The following is an 18,153-nucleotide window of genomic DNA, read 5'->3' on the forward strand; positions in this document are numbered from 1 at the left end:
GGCCAATTTATAGTTGACTTTTGTATAAATAGGCATGTATTTACTTGAGAAAAAGATGCTCCTATTAATGGACACTTCTATAGATATAATACCTTGATGATGTTGAATCATTCACAAACTCTTTGGGATACAAGGTAAAAAATATGGAAACTTATTTAAATAGTTTAAAGTTATACCATGTGAAAAATTAAACTTTTCTGTAAAATTAAAATTTTGTTTTCATTCATGTTGTGCTCTCTTGTTAGTATCCTCATGTTTTCATGTTTTTTTCCTACAGTTCAAATTTCAGAAAAGAAACTTTTTATTGCTAAGAAGTGCCTAAGTACCTAAATGTATGATTTATATTACCAGAGTTGGCCAGATTTGTTGGGGATGATTAATCATAATAGTTCTTGTAATGGCAGAAATGGTTGGAATCATTTCTTTTCTCTCTTTGATAGAAAGAGGGGATATAAAATCTCTTAGAATTTATTAAAATAGCTTATTACCAAATTTGTGAGGCAGAAAAAATATTTATTGTAAAGGCTTTGCTAAATTATTATATTACTAAAAGTATTCTAGCCTTAATTTTATATTAGTTTCTCTAAAAATAAATTTAAGAGGAAAAAACTAGTCCGTTCTTGAGTATATGAATAAAATATAGACAGAGAAGAATGAAATACATTTTTAAAAATATATATTATAAAAACGGTGATTTTATGTTTGTTTCTATGATAAATATATATACAAAGCAGATATTATTTTCATAAAGTTCTTGATTTCTTTGAATTGAAAGAACCACTTGCATAATTCTGGAAAATAAAAAAGGAGTTATCTCAATATGTTAGTTTAAATTGTTTTCCTTTGCTTTGTGGACCTATATAGTTCTACCCCAATGTAGATATTTTAGAAGAACCTGGCAGATAATTAAATAATAAGAAATATACAATTGAATGGATTCCAAATCCAGCAAGATGCCAAGCGCTTGGCTAACCTGAAACCCTCTAACCACAAATACCTAGCAAATCTAGGTAAATGTTACATGTTTAATGAATAGCTTTGCTAAAGGAAGAAGAGAGAAATCGCTGGATAACCATGAACAGGCGGGCAAGAGAACCCAGCCTCAGGGAGTTGAAAACAGTGATGACAGCAGACTCTTCAATAGGGCTTGCAGGCCACGGGCCCTGTGAGGTCCTCTACTCTCATTGTAAAAACTATTTTAATCCTTACAACAACTCTCCGAGTAAGGTACTATTGTTATCCCAGTTTAGGAAAGTGAAACCGTGGTGCAGAGCGGTGCCCAAGCTCGCACAAGTTGTAAATGGCAGACATGAATTAAAACTGAGACAATCTGGCATTGAGTTAGTAAGTAAACCAGTTCATAGGTTAGAATGCCACAGTTCTGAAATAACAGAACAATAACTATCTCACAGGCTCTGAAACAGTGTTTGAAGAGATTAAAAAATAAATAGAAAATATAATGAAAGAACAAAATATAAAATAAGTATATAACATAAAATATAAATATATAAAGCATATCTAAAATAAGTATATAAAATAGTATAAAATATAAAATATATTTTATATAATTATTTATATATTTATATACAATATATAAAATATTAAAATATATAATGTATATAAAATATATAAATAAGTATATAAATGTTATTCATGTTACAAATATTTTGAGTAATAGCGACAATGCCACCACTATTTCTTGAAGAAATCAATAAACAAATAAGTACTTTTGAATCTTGCAATATTACTTTATTAGAAGGTAGGGAAGTCTTCTCTGAACACCAAAAAGTTACCTGATATATTTTGTATCATCACATTTTCCTAATTATTTCAATGTTGATATCAATAACATTGTTGAGGAAAAGTAGAACTTTTTTGTAGATTCTAAAATACAAGGTATTGAACAGCTGAGAAGAGTCATGTCAACTCTTACCAGTAGCATATGGCACTTTTTCTTTTTTTTCTTTTACCGACTTCAACGAGCATCAGAAGGTACTCTTCTTTCACCAGTTATTTCTTACCCTCTTTTATCTCATTTATATTAATAATAATGATTTCACTGAGTTTCATTTTCAAATCTCAAAAAGTGTTTTGAGTATTTTCTTGATCTCCCATCATGCTGTGTCCTAAGAATTCTTTGTCCTGAGAATTCGCAGGTTTATTATTGAAGTGTGGGGAGGACGGATGACATCCCTGAGACCCAATCTGAGCTAGTGCCTTGCTTAAGATTAAAGCCTAAGGATCTTTTAACCCTGCGTTTCCTCCACCACCCCCAACTATTATATTAGGATTAATTAGCCTCAAAAAAGCAAAACAATCACAAAACGTACTAATTACTTCATTCTTCCCATGGTTGAGGAACTGAATCATAGAACAATCAGACTTCAAGGATCACAATTCAATAATCAAAGGAAAGAAAGTAGACTAACAGCACTCTGCCTCAAAGAGGTAAAATTGAGGATACAAAGAAGTATTAATAGATACGTAAGATGAACAAGTCTAGAGAGCGACTGTACAACATAAAGACTGTATTAAAATTGTACTGTATTTGGAATTCATGTTAAATGAGTAGATATTAGCTGCTCTTGCCAAAAAAATAAAACAAATGGGTAACTGTGAGATGCTGGATATCTTAATTTGCTTCATTATAGTAACTTTTTCACTACCTATATGTATCCTATAACATCATGTTGTATATCTTAAATATACACAATAAAATTAATTTTTTTAAAAATGAAAAGAAATACAGGCTTAAATGGAAAAACCAGAAATTGCTAAGGGAACACTAATGAATTATCTTAGTACATCTTTGATCCTTTAGATTTTGTTCACGTTCCAGAGAGAGACTGTTCTTCCTCCTGTACCTTGCCTCAAAAAATAGTGTCCTTAAATAAAAAATAAAAAGATATGCTCTGATGTGTTTCTTTTAAGTTGTTCTAATTTAATTTAATTTGATGCAATTCAAACACATATGTGATTAAACATGTAGGAAGCTATTCTTTAAATAAGCAATAATCAAGTTCAAAATTTAAAGAACACCCATAAAAGTATCTGACGTCAATCCTCTGGAAAAAAGCAAGTAAGATGACTAAACCAACTACTACTTAGGTGATGAAATACATTCATTAGAAAGACGTGCATGTATAAGATAATAAAAGAGAAAGTATAACATTGAATTATCCATATGATTACTAAAGGTATTTCATATTGTTACAGGAGAATTTCAGTCTATTTACATATAATTAATTAATAGGTGGTCTAGACTGATATGCACTGTATATATGTTTAATTATGACCCATTAATATTATTCCAGGGACCCTTGATGTTTCTCCATTTAGCTTGAAACAACCATTTTACAATGATAATGATATATACACAAACATATTATAAATTGCAAGAACTTTAAGTTTCATTGCACACACATAAAGTCTATAATTCACTAACAATTAATTTGAGTAAAAACACGATTTATGAAACATTTATTTCTATAAAGTAAAATGACTGGACTTAACATTTCCATTTCTTGTAAGCAGGACACTGTTTATGATAAATGTGAGATGTTCTCTTACGAGCATGATTCATATCCCACATCACTGCAAGTTCTTGTCAGATAGTCAGAAAGGATGTGAATCCGGTCTGTTGGTACTTTTGTCATTGACTCTTCTTGAGATAAGGTTGAGAGACAGTGGTATCATGGTAAGAATTTTATCAAATGTATTAATTTAAAAGAAAATAAATAAATAAAATGTAAATATTTTATGCAATCATAATTTTCCTGCTCGACATTATAATTTTTCTTAATTTTTTCTTTCTCTCTTCCCTCTCTCTCTCTCTCTCTTTTATTCTCTCTCTCCTTTTCTCTCCTGTTTTTCCCTGTTTGTGTGCTTTATCTTGTGCACTAGAAATTGTATTGGGAGAAACCCAAATTTCAAAAAAATAGTGATTGACTTCAGTTGAGAATATATAATAAATTACCGATTTGTTTATATTTCAGAAAACCTGTTTAATTGTTTAAAGAGGTTGAAATACATCGTCACTAGTTTGTCATTACAAAGTATTTCTAAAGTATCTTTATCTTAAATACTTTGTAACTTTTTCTTTCATATCAAAATATCTTCTTTCTCTTCCCACCCCACAAATAGAAAGCAGAAATAAAAATCAAAAGTTCTTGATATCATGTGTAATTTTTCTTTCATAACAAAGTTTTTAACTATGGTGATGAAGCAGTCAAATAATAAAATTACTAACTCCAATTTTAAAATAAATATTGCATCTGTAACATAAATTTATGTTGCTCAGAGACATAAGCAGAAGATTAATATAATGTTTCCAACTTAATGTGATATTATGCTTACAATAACTTTTGGTTTCATTTTAAAAGATAAACCCTGGGACTTATATTTGCATAGTAAAAATAATTGATATGTTCACATTTTAGTTTTTGATATATAGGCATATGTGAGCTTTATACTGATTTAAATTTTAAAAAACACATAATTTTAAGAAAGTGTATTATTAATATAATCTTTTTAAATAAAACCATGAAAAAATGTTTTTCTCCTGCTGTCTATATTATTATTTGTGATAAGAATACTTAAAATAAGGCCTGTCCACTTAGGGATGATTAAGTAAACACAAATCAATAAATGTGATACACCACATTAACAGAAGGAAGGATAAAAATTACATCATCATCTCAATAGATGTGAAAAAGCATTTGACAATTCATATCCTTTCATGGTAAAATTCTCAAAAAATCAGGTATAGAAGGAGGTTACCTCAACACAATAAAGGCCATATAAGAAAAGTCCACAGTTAATATCATACTCAATGGGGAAAATCTGAAAGCCTTTCCTCTAAGGTCTGGAACAAGGCAAGGATGCCCATGCTGGCCACTTCTATCCAACATGGTACTAGAAGTCCAGCCAGTGTAATTAGGAAGAAAAAGAAATAAGAAGTATCTAAATCAAAAAGGAAGATGTAAAATTATCTGTTTGCAGATGACATGATCTTATATATAGAAAGCCCTAAAGGCTTTATCAAAAAAAAAACCAAAAAATCCTGTTAGAACTAACAAACTCAGTAAAGTTGCAGGATTCATAATCAACGTATGGAAATAACTTTCCTTGCAGCGTCAAGAAGATTTTGGTATTTAGCATCTGTTTTTATTTAGGTTTGATTATTTTTACAGGCTTCTCCAATTTATTTCTTCTTTTTCTTAAGTGATATGCGTATTTAAATAAAATTGCAACATTCTAATTAATAATCACTTGGTAGAGTGAAAAAGATAAAGTATACTTTGACCATTGCATATGTTTTAAAATACATTATTATTTCATTTACCTTTTAAAAACCTACAATTTTAATCATATCTATCACACCCATTTCCTTTTTTGATTGCCCTTAAAAATCCTCATGTCTTCCCTTTATCTTTTAGCCTCTTCAGCACTGGAAATAAGCCTGGACCCTCTTAGCTTTTGGGGAAATACCTGGCTCAGAGCTTTTGCTCAATAATTGTTTTGTAATTGTTGTATAAATGGAGTCCAAATGATTTGGTATGTGCATAAAACTACATTATTATCATTCCTAATCATTTCTTTCAGAACATATTTAATTATGTTTTCAGTGCTGTTCATTTATTATTTCAGTCTATAAATATTTCAGAAGTATGTGAATAAAGAATGGACTCTTAGTGAAGTAACAACGGCTGTCAAATCCTCTATGGCTGCGTCAATCTTCCTAAACAAGGCCGAGCCTTTGCATTTACAAATTTTAAGCATATTTAGATCCACTGGCTAGAATCTGAGCTTGTACTATAATCTTGTCATCATGCTCTGGTATGACAAAGTTCAGAACTAGGTACAAAGAAAGTTGTTTGCTAATTTAAAAAATATACATTTTGACTTTCAGAGTGGCTTCCTGCTTAAGACAACAGATATCAGAAGCACCTGTTGTAGAGTCTGGAACCTTGAGTCGCACTTATTTTGTTTTGAATGCGCAAGTCAAGTCTGAACTCTGTTTCTTCATCTGCAAAAAGTGAATATCTATGTCTAGGTGACACAACACTGCTGTGCTAATTTGTGAATATGTGAAAACACCATAGAATTATAAAGTGCTGTTATGTTAATACAGGGCTTGGCAAACTACAACCTGTGGTCCAGCTGCTTGTTTTAGTAAACAAAATGTTATAGGTTCATAGGCACATCCTTTGATTCATGCATTTTCTATGGTAGCCTTCTGGCTACAATGGCAGAACTGAATAGTTGTGACAGAGACCTCTGGTCCACAAAGCCTATAATTTTTACCACCTGGTCTTCTAAGAAATAATGTGCTGACTCTTTCCAGTAATATTAACACTAATAATTACTACCACTACTAATAGCAACAAAAGTCAATTTCTGCAATTGTAATGAAAAGCATTTGAAATATACACTAAATTGTGATGTGTTTATTTCTTCAAAATGTATACAGTTGATTTTGCTAACTGATCAATAAAGTCAAATAGCAAATTTTTATTTCCATATGGCCAGTCTTAATTTTCTCATCATCGTATTTGCTTATTAAGCTCTCAATTTCATGCCCATATACTTAATGTGTACAGATTTCTGTTTAATACTGATTACTAAGGTTAGAAAGTATGCTGTCAGTGTATAATCAAAAATTAAACTTTTATATATTTGTGATATATAAATTGTCATTTGCTTTTACTTGGCTTAAGGAAAGGACTATTTATTAATGTTTTCAAGTTTTAAAAAGTCAGAAATGAAAATTAACTAAGTTCACTTGATCTAAGACAGTTAGGGAAAAAATATATTAATTTTATTAGAATCTTTGGATTAGATGCAATTGGATACTGGCTCCAAGCAAGAAACCATATTAACAATGATCTATTGGACACCAATAGTACTGTACAGTCATCCCTGTCAAATGAAGAGCCAGAGGAAGTTTTATTACATGTACAAGTAAGTCATGTAGCTGACAAGTACCGGAAGTGCAGTAGACTTATGTGAGTTTCCAGCGAGATGGAAGCAATGCAGGGCAGCTCACAGTGCAATTTATTTAGTTCTTGACACAGTGTTTGTTATCTGAGGAGATTTATTCTTTAAAGGTATTTCATTTACTGACATAACAGTTGTGATATCACATTTTTCCTTTGTGTCTAAAGAAATAAAAATAATATTTTCTTTCCTTTAGGAACACATGACAAAAATATTGATTTATTAAAGGCTCTAACAGTAACTTCATCTTGTAGTTATCTGTCTAAAATACTTAGAGCTATTACTACAAAACTTTAAAAAATAAAACATAGTCTATAAAACAGATACTCAAAAGACATATGACTTACTATAGACAGGCTTCCTAGTTTCAGAAAGTCATATATAATACAAATCATCTTGATCTTTTGATACAACTCAAAATTGTCTCATCTAGAATCTGCATTCAGTGTAGAATGGATCTATTATATATTGAGTCTTTCTTTATGAACTTGACATATTGATCAGCCATCAGAAAAAGTGTCCTCAGAAGGGAAAACCATCAATACATTTTGACTAGAAATTCAATTATTTGCTAAGATGTCATATGACTATACTTTTGGGACTCTAAACCTCTAAATTGTTGTCCTACAGATATAGCCTTAGTATAAACCTATTCTCTGTTAGGCTTCTATTTATAAAAATGTTGCACATATTTACTTTTTTCCTTACTGTACATGCCAACCTTCTCCATTTAAATTTTTTTTTTTTTTTTTTTTTTGAGACAGAGTCTTGCTCTGTCACCTGGGCTAGAGTGCCATGGTGTCAGCCTAGCTCATAGAAACCTCAAACTCCTGGGCTCAAGCAATCCTCCTGCCTCAGCCTCCCAAGTAGCTGGGACTACAGGCATGTGCCACCATGCCCAGCTAATTTTTTCTATATATATTTTTAGTTGTCCAGATAATTTCTTTCTATTTTTTTTTAGTAGATATGGGGTCTCACTCTTGCTCAGGCTGGTCTTGAACTCCTGACCTCAAGCGATCCTCCTGCCTTAGCCTCCCAGAGTGCTAGGATTATAGACGTAAGCCACCACACCTGACCTCTCCATTGAAATTTTATATATAAGAAAAATGTACATTACATAGTATTGGAAATGAGGATACTTAAGCCACAGCATCTCAACATACAAAGAGTGAAAAATCTGCCTCTGGAGCAAGCACAGCAGTATTCCCAAGTAAAGTCCTGTGTGTCCAGTAAGTGTAATACAAAAAGCTCCCCAAATGCTTGTTTTTTGAGGGGGAAAAACACACATGGAACCACAGGCCACTGCCATTTATTTTAGCTGTAACTGACAGTGAGTATGAAGAAATGATTACAGCTACATATGGTTTTAGATGTCTCCTGTCATCTTGCCATATATTCAACTTAATTATTGCTTTAAATGCAGCTGTGCAGATGCCTTTCTCTATTTTACAAAGAAAGGGCTAAAGTTAGATCACAGAATTGTAATCCAGAGAGTTAGCATTAAGCCAGGGTACATAGGTATTGCTTAGGAAGAGAGCCTTAGTGTTACACACAAAAATCATACCTAACTGATTATCTTAGGAACATACAATCTATATGAGACTACACAATCAGTACTGCAAATCTGTTAAATTGTAATCTTCCACTTTCGAAGCCATGTAGTGGCTTCAAGAAAATTAAGTCCACAATCTTCTCTTTTCATTTTCCTTTTAGATACTGGGTAAGGATGATCAGTATGTTTACATTTCATTTCATTTCCATGATGTGACCTTCAGAACCGCAGACCCACCCAAAGGGAAATGACTTTATACCACTAATTCTAGCTGTTTCATAGACATAATCCTGGATGTTGGGGCCACTATGGGCAAGTCATAGCCTGAATTTAAGCCAAAGGTATGTTTTAACTGTCACAATATTTTAGAAATTGGGAAATTTTATGAAACATTCCTAATTCTTGTCTTCTCTAGAAAATAAAAAAGATGCATAAGCATGATCCACATTCCCATATGACAATGTAGAGGCTAAGGAAAAGCTTCCTCCTCACCCTTGGAAGATATGCTGAAAAATCAGCTCATAGAAAGGCATATTAGTAAGAGAAAAGACATGCAAATGTATTACTCCCAGGTACATGGCAAGAATCACAGAGTGATGGCCCAGTATCCCAGTGGAGTATAGATGATCATCCCCTACTTCTCTGGGGAAAAAGAGATGAGGAAGTGTGGGTGACTTTAGGGAAACAGTAAATGATTACTTGGGTGAATTCAGAGAATTCAGTGGACTTGAAGAACGTACAGTGGTCTGGGACTCTGGGACAGTCTGTTGGGCCCACAGAGTGGGCAATGGTCGGTGACAAAAGTTTGTCCAGGTTTGTTGACAGACTTTAGTCGTCCTTCTGTGATACGGGTTCAGCTAATGAAAACTCAGGGAAGGGACCTGAGGTCACTGTTTTCTTCCTCGGTAGGTCCAGGCTTTAGGCAAATAAGGGAACGTCAACCTATGCTTTGGGAGAGGTAGAGGATTGAGACATGAGGGCTTGGGGTGGCGGGGGTAGCAGGGGAAGCAATTATTTTCCTTGGTGGGTCTGTTCTATCTTTCTGTAACTAGAGGAAAAGTCTCTTCCAGCATCTGTTAGTCTCTGAGGGCCTTTAATTTAAAATATTCATTATACCAGGGAGCCACGTTTGGGAGTGAAGTTCCCTGCGCTCCTTCAGCAACAAGCAGCAGGACGCAGCGCACATCTGCTGCAGCCTCCGCCATTTCTACTGTCTTAAACCAGGTGCTCTTCACTGACCCAAACTGCTTGCAGGCCTGTGAGGCTGAGGCTGCTGCAGGACAGCGCATTTTCTGGCTTGGCCCATGTTCCATGACTCAGCCCCTGACGCTATTAGAACTCGGCAATTACATGTTTCACAAACATTTAGTGAAACATTTAATTGTTATTTGCCATTTCCTTCCTGATCAATTTTAGGAATTGTGCAAACATGTGATATTGAAGAGTAGAAGTCCAAAAGATATAAGATAAATCTCAGTTACAGATGAGAAAAACAGAAACAGAGCTGGAGGTTAAGTCAGGATGTGCACCCTGGCCATTTGTCCCTGAAATATTCTCACCAACATCATCTGTATTCCTGTGGCTTAGCCCACTGCACAGTGTGACCTAGGAAGGCTGTTCCTTAAACAAAACTGTGAACCAGACTATTTTTGGAATCTTAAAATTAAGAACCAAACCCCTTCTGAACCCTCTTCAAGGCCAAGAATTTAAATTGAAATATCCTAGTAATAAATTATAATAGTCAGTTAAAATCCCATAGTAGTCCATTTCAATGGACACTAAATTTTTAGCTTAAGTTTCTTCAAAAAAAGTGTGAATAGTGCAAAAAATGACATTTATCTGAAGGTGGCAATATTATAGGGAAGAAGCCTCCCTATAATAAATGTATACATGCAATATATGCAAATAAAATATGCCTGATTTTCTTATCCTTATCTTCTGTAGTCTACCTGTCCTCACTTCCTATATTTCTTAAAATGTTGGAGATGATGACCTGTAGCAGTGTTGTAAGATAATTTTTTAAATTTGGCAAAACCAAAGAACTGTAATGAGCTTGGTTCTACTCTCATTACCATACAGTTCTTTTATTATGTGGCATGACTGTGAAATGCATTAAAAACTTTGATTTTCAATCTGTGTTTTTTAATTTATCACTTTAGGTTTCTTAGTTGAGCATAAATATTTCATTTTTAATTTCATCTGACATATTATTTACAATTCAAGCATGCTGTTACCAAATGGAAATTATTTCAATAATGTGCAGGTGCAATTCTTAAACAAAAATTCAAATTCCTAGAAGAATTATTATAAATGTAAATGTATTGTAAAACTCTAAACCATGCATAATTATATGTAATAGGATACATACATGCATCCCATTTCTCAAAGATACTCACTGTTAGCAATTGGTGTATTTTTCCACATTCTCTCTACAGATGTTAAACAAGTTATTTTTTTCATTCAGTGATACATCTTAGCCATCTTTCCTTATTTGAATATGCAGATGTAGGTAATTTTTCACGGCTACATAGCCTTTAACTGCATGATAAACCTTAATTTATACAACTGCCTATGGGTTGTTTTTTTTTTTCTTCCTTTCTTTCTTTTACTATTATAAGATATTAAGTGAACATATTTGCATATACATCCTTCAACATCTGTATGAGGTAAAATGAGAATGATATTTTAGAAGTAGAATGGCTAGGATAGACCTTTGGCACATAAATAGACAAGTTTAAAAATGACCCTGAAAATATTGTATTACTATACACTCTCACAATCTCAGCATCAATTATAGAGGGTGTTTGTCTTCCCATACTTTTGTGAATTCTGAGTATTAATAGTTAAATAAATCCACCCCAAAGTGAATATGGGTTATGTGTAACATGTAGGCATAAAGCTCTCCTTTCCTTAAACAAAACAAAACAAAACAAAACCAAAAAAAAAAAATAAGTTAAATGAAACTTTTTGGTTTTATTCAATAAATCAGTTTATAATACTTGTATTTTTTTACCTGGGATAAAGATTTTAGTATATTTTTCTTTCTCAAAATGAGACATTTTATTAAAATAATCAAATCTGAGCTTCATTACTAAACATTATGTCTTAAAAAGTGGTAGATAAAAAGTAATTGATAAAGGAAACTATCATTGTCTAATTCAACCATTCTGAGCAAATGACTGAATATTTTAACTCATTTCATAATTTATTTATTACCATCTTAGATATGATGGCTTACGTGTCTTTTGAAACACATGACATTTCTGTTAGAAGTTGCAAGATGATTTAGAATATACATAAAGCCTCAACTAGTGTCAAAGACTTGAAAGAGTTTGTCTCTTCTGACTTAACCAAATAAAATGCCTTAGTTTCTGTTTTTTAATTACTCTCAGTCCACCACATTAGGAAACTAAATAAACTATAGTATTATATATCCCCATAAGGAATACAATGAAATTGTAAAATGGAAATATAGAGAAATGTATATATAATAATATGTTGCCATTTATATAAGTTAGGGGAAAACATAATTGTATATGTTCCAGTTTTAATTAAATAAATAACAAAAAGATAAATAATAACTTTTAAAATATTTAGCTAAAGTAAGAGGCAAAGAATAGGGTGGATACAACAGGATGGGAAACTAGACTTTTTAATGTATCTTGTTTTGCAAATTTTACTTTGGAACTATATAGAAATTTTTAACATAATTATAAAACAAATATTTTTTCTTTTATTTTTCCTTGGGATGGTGAGAATAAAACAATTTTTTTTAAAAGAAGTAATCCCTAAAAAATCCTAATATAAAAACAAAGAAAATTAAATATGTATTCAGTTGATGGCAGAATGACTAAGAATGACCCTAAAATGCAATAATTTGACCAGACATTGCCAAAGGGATGTAACTTGAAAAAACTGAAAAAAAAAATCCCCAAAACCAAAAAACCCTATTTTCAGTAATCAATTGTTACAAATGGTTTTGGTTTTGTTATTATGAGATTTTATATGTCTATCATTGAATATAGAAGATGAGTAATTATGTGATATGCTAAGCATGTCATTTCAGGTATTATTGAGAACTGGAATTCTCAATCTGGGAGAAAAAAGAAAAATGTAAAATAGAAGGTTTCAAACAAAACTTTCACGGTCTTGGTTTTTAATTGAAAGTGTCACATTAACTACTGATGTATTTTATCTTAAAATTGTATTTCCTAGCCCATCTACTGCAAAAGTCTAGAAACACCGACCTGCCCAATAACAATGAGCCCTGATATCACCCAGAGTTGGTAAGATGATTAAGGTTTGTTTCTACAAAAAGGAACTAGAGCTCCTTTAAAAAAATGGCCGATTCCATATCTTAGTCAACAAATGATCAAGGAAAACCTAGAACATCTTTCAGTTTATCAAGAAAATGATCAAAGACGAAAAGAGCCATGCCAAAGGGCTCAGTGGCCATCTTGAAGAGGCTCTCATGGCAGATTACGCGAAGTTTGAGTATAAGTAGATCAGTAAATTAAATGTTTATATTCAAATATCTATAGTGACACTAAAACTAAACTAAACTAATTGGTTACCTCTGTATGACAGAACTGATTTATTTTTTTCAAATAGTTGGTACATAAGAGAAAGAATTAAACATTTACCTAACCTTTCCTAAACACTGGGCCACTGGATAGCCAAAATAGTAAATAAAGTAGAGTTTCTTCTTTCAGAAATATTCTAGTTAATAAACAAGAAAGGAATAATAGAATGAAAATAGTCCCATCATACAACACTAACATATTGAAAGATATTGGCATTGAGTGTAAATGCTGTTAACATCACAAAATAAGAAACATCCAGATACCATGGGCCTCTTGATGAAAAATCACATTGTCACCTATGAAAAAATCTTACCAAAAGGGGGAATAAGCAAACGTAAATGTAATTACATCTTTAGATCAGAAGACAGAAACATGTTAAATTATACCACAGGGCTGTAATGAGTAATGGTCAGACTGTGGGAAGTCCTGTTCAGAATAACTTCCTGGCTTCTTCAACAATTAATTGCATGTGAAAAAAACAACAGGAGAGAGAGAGAGAGCAAGAGATTGAGAGAAAAGTGAAACTATAGATTAAAAGAGATTTAAGAGAAATCGAACCATCACAAAATTTTGCCATTATTGAATCATTTTCAAACAAATGTGAAAAATTATGACATTCATGAGATCCTTGGAAATTTGAACATGGACCTGATATTTAATAAGCAATTATTACAAATTATAGGTAAATTAACTGGATTATGATTGCATGAGAAAAGAGTTATTATCTTTTTGGTTACATACAGGAATACAGATGGATGGAATGATACAATCTGGGATTTGTTCCAAATAATATTGTTATGGGGAAATGGTCAGTGGAATAGATAGAGCAAGATTGGTCATGAGTTGTGAATTGTTGAACTTGGAGTAAGGGTACATGTGGGTTTGTTATGCTATTCTATTTTTTTGTATACATTTGGTATTTTCCATAATGAAAGTTAAAAATAAATAAAATAATTTCTTTTAGGCCTTCACTTCATCAGTTAGCATTAATAAGGTGAGCAAGTTTAATTGTTGAAAAATAAGAATAAGTAAATGATATATCATTCTCTACCTAAGAAAATTTAGATTTTAGAGATTTTTAACATATATTAATATGAGTAGAAATATTAAAAATTTAACTATAGCATTACTTCCATTTGAATTAGTGATGATAGCTATCATTCTTAGTATCATTCTAATTCACAGGAGATAACTACAATGTTTTTATGTGTTTAAATTTTATAATAAATGTTCAATGTTTCTCATGTTCTTTGGGACATCTTACTCCAGGATGATGGTTATAAATCACTTGAGCCATTCCTGATAACAATTTGTAGCCTTCAACTATTGTTAGCATTAATACACCTTACCACGTGTAGAGATTTTTGTGGCAACTCCATAGACACTTTGGCATGACTCCTGTTTTCTTCATCTCTCCTTGTCTTCTTCTTTATCAAAATTTTATCCATGAACGAAATTTTTTAAGAAGCAGAATAAGCTATAAAATGACATCTAATAAGTCCTATAATAATTCTTAATTTCCACAGCCATTAGTGGTACATGTGCTAATCACTCACTGTAGCCCATAGTGTAGGTAATAAGGTGGTTCCAATACAATGCACAATTCTGAGCACACTTTGCACTGCCTATACCGTTTTCTCCCAATTGAAACATATTTTGGAATGCTTTTGAAAAAGTCTATCATCATTAAAGACCTGAAATCAATTTGCAAAATGTTATACAGTATTACTTGCATTGCCCTTCACAACTTACAGCAATACATGATTGTGTCAATAATATGTTGAAAACCTCTGCCTCAAAAGATAATTTGGTTTACAGATGCTTTCAAAAATTAAACCAAATTCCCTTAAGCCAAATTCTTAATTTGTAAACTCTGTTTGCCCTGTTGAGGGCTCAAATTTTCAAGAGTGATGCAAAAAATAAAGGGAATGATATTTTGACAATATCCAGGAAAAGGTGAGAATTTGTAAATTTTTCTGTTATAAAATCATTTCAAAGCGACTCCTGTGAATTCTTTGAGAAAAATTCTTTGCGACGGTGCTGCACAAAGAGTAGGAAATACAAATGAAATATTACATTGTGTTCATTCAAAGAGAAAAGAATAAAAGGAAACTTAAAAAGAAGCAAAGAAACATAGTGATAAAATTAGGCTGCTGTGTCAAAGAACAAAAATTCAAAATGTGCTTTAATCTTTATTCAGCAAAATAAGATAATGTCTCTTTGGCTTAAAAAAATTAGAGGATGTTTAACAGAATTGACTCCTAAAATAGTTATAGATTGTTTTAGTCACATTACATTCCTCTGTGCTGCTAAATCTAAACACCACTGTGTTTTTCAAATCAGTTTGCCTTTAAGATTTTTCCACTAATTCTGATTTGCATAGGCATGAGTACCTAATAAAGCCCCAGTAAAGCAGAGCTTTGTCATTGTGAACTGCTGACTAATCTCAGAGTTGAGCAGTTTGATTTTATTAGTGCTTCATTAATAATACGGGAGTAGTGGTGAGTGAGTGAAGGAAGCAGGATCATCTGCCAACTGTTCCTGGGAAGATGCCAGGTGGTTCTATCTCTTGGTATCTAATTGTAGAGAATTTAATTTTGTATCATATGGCTCCTTTAAGGAGTAAAAATATATAATGCATTTTACAAAATATAAACAAATTATGTCAGTGCATCTTTGGCACATCTGTGTGTTTGTCATACAACAGCATGCCAAACTGAACACGTAAATTATGTAACTCAAGTTTTCTTTGATAGCACACCAGTTATTATGAGTACCAATTATCAAACCTCATCATCTCCCAAATAATATAAGTAGTTGGGTTAGGATTGGCCAATGTATAGTTGATAAAGAGAAAACAAATCACATGGCACAAAGGAGAAAACAATTCAATAAAAATAAGATACATTAAAATTATGCACCAACAATATGCTTAATAAAATATCCTAAACCTTTAGATACTTCTTTTAACCTTAATTTTCCAGTTCAAAATTAATTTTGAATGTGACTTTTTGACTAAATGTGGTTGTAGTGTGAAGGCTTGAAACTTGCTCCTTGACTATAGGAAGTTGTCAATCTAATTTAAACTGGCAGATGTGCTTTTACAGCTGGGGCCACATTGGGATCTTTAAGTTTGGACCTTTGGGAGAAAACGATGCATAAAACAGCAAGCACTGTTGTGAAGTTGCTTTGTAGCGTAGATAGAAGTTAAAATGTTGTTTGCTTAACACACTTTTAGAATTCACTACGGCTTTTCCCTCAGCACCAATAAACCATGTTGATTTTATGAGTGACTAAGTCACTAAAGTTCACAAAGAGGGAAGTAACACTTCTCAAACTGGCTATCTCATGCTATGCAAATTTTTTTGAATTTACTTTGCAAGTGGCCTTCTAAAATTATCATTATAAAAAATTTCAATGATGCTGAAATTATTCTGCAATTTTAAGATAACCCTATTAATACATCTTCTCAACAGAAAATACTGAAATATTTATTTTCCTGCAACTTTTGTCTTTCCATAATAACTATTTGAAGAACATATTAACCCCTGAATTTGAGTACAGTAAGTGTAATGTATAGATTTAATTAGGAATTTAAAGTTAAAACCCCTTAGCCTTATAAACTTCAGTTTGATATTTCATTTTTATGCTTCCTTATAGATTTCTATTGCTAAATGTAGAAATTTTTAAGTCTTTAAGAATCTTTGAGTCATTTGTATTTGATGTATATATTCCCTTCTTGATGAATGTCATTCACAGAAAGTTAAGTGATAAAACATGCTACTGTTGATCTCTATGGGTTAGCAGTGTAGTCTCCTGAGACAATACACAGATAACATCTGAAGGCTTGTTTGGAGAAGAGCTGAACTGAGGTCACTTTCCAAAACAAGAAACTGCTGCTCTCCATGACCCTGAAAGGTTAGAGTTTAGGAATTTCCTGGAGAGAATGTGTTTTGTCTAGCATTTCTTTTAAAAGTATCAAGGGACTCCACAGCAATAGTAGGACTATCTTAATCAAAGATGTAAAAAGGGTGTGAGTTTAATAAAATGCATTGAGATTTAGAGGTAAGGGAAAAGGAAGACAGCAATTAGGAATCATAAAAAAAAGAAAAATGCTTAATTTTACATTAAACAAAAGGTAAACCAGTTATATGGTTTGGTCATTTTACTGCCTCTTATTCATTTGCAATAATTTATTTTTTAATTGGAATAGAATCTCTTTGGGTACCATATAAGCATAAGTGATACTCCTAACATTACATAACATTTTTCTTCTGAATTTAATGTAATTCAATTGATAATATTTGTGCTTGGTACTGTTTGTGCATATCATGTGACATATAAGTAAGGTGACACTCGTTCCAATAACCCATTATCGTACCATAGCAGTATCCTAGCAAAACTTCCACTGCAGGTACTTTTTTCATTCTACTAGTTTCTGTGTGTTCAAACCAACCTTTTAATCTTACACTTTAATCAGTAACTAAACTCCATACATGTGGTGTATTAAAAATAAATAGCTTTATTACTAATTACTATCTCAAATATAAGTATCTTGAAGAAACCATGGGTTCAAAATATTTAAATCAATTCCTTATACTTTGTGAATACACATTATCAAATGTCCTGAACTGTTTACTGTTCTATTCTGTTCACGTTACAAAATTTACAAGTTATGGGTCAAATACATCATTTAATTCAATTATTTGCATAAGTGGACTTTGACCCAACTCAACTTCACATCGGTGTTACTTTGGATTCTATACTGTGAAATTTCTGATGATGCATACTCCCAATTTTTCTTGGGGTTACATATGGTTTTGGCAAACAATACCCTTCTGTGTGGTTAGCCACTAAGCTCTACCGTGAAGTTAAAATGCTTGGTGATGTAGATGTTTTAAATGGATTATGCTCATCAGGATAACAAAGGTCAAGGCATGTCAAGTGGACTAAGTAGAAACATCATCCTTATGACTTTTGGAAGGGGTTAGTTAAATTTTCTTTTTGTTCATGCTACAG

The sequence above is a fragment of the Lemur catta genome, chromosome 5 (genome assembly GCF_020740605.2).
Source record: "Lemur catta isolate mLemCat1 chromosome 5, mLemCat1.pri, whole genome shotgun sequence".
NCBI lineage: Eukaryota > Metazoa > Chordata > Mammalia > Primates > Lemuridae > Lemur > Lemur catta.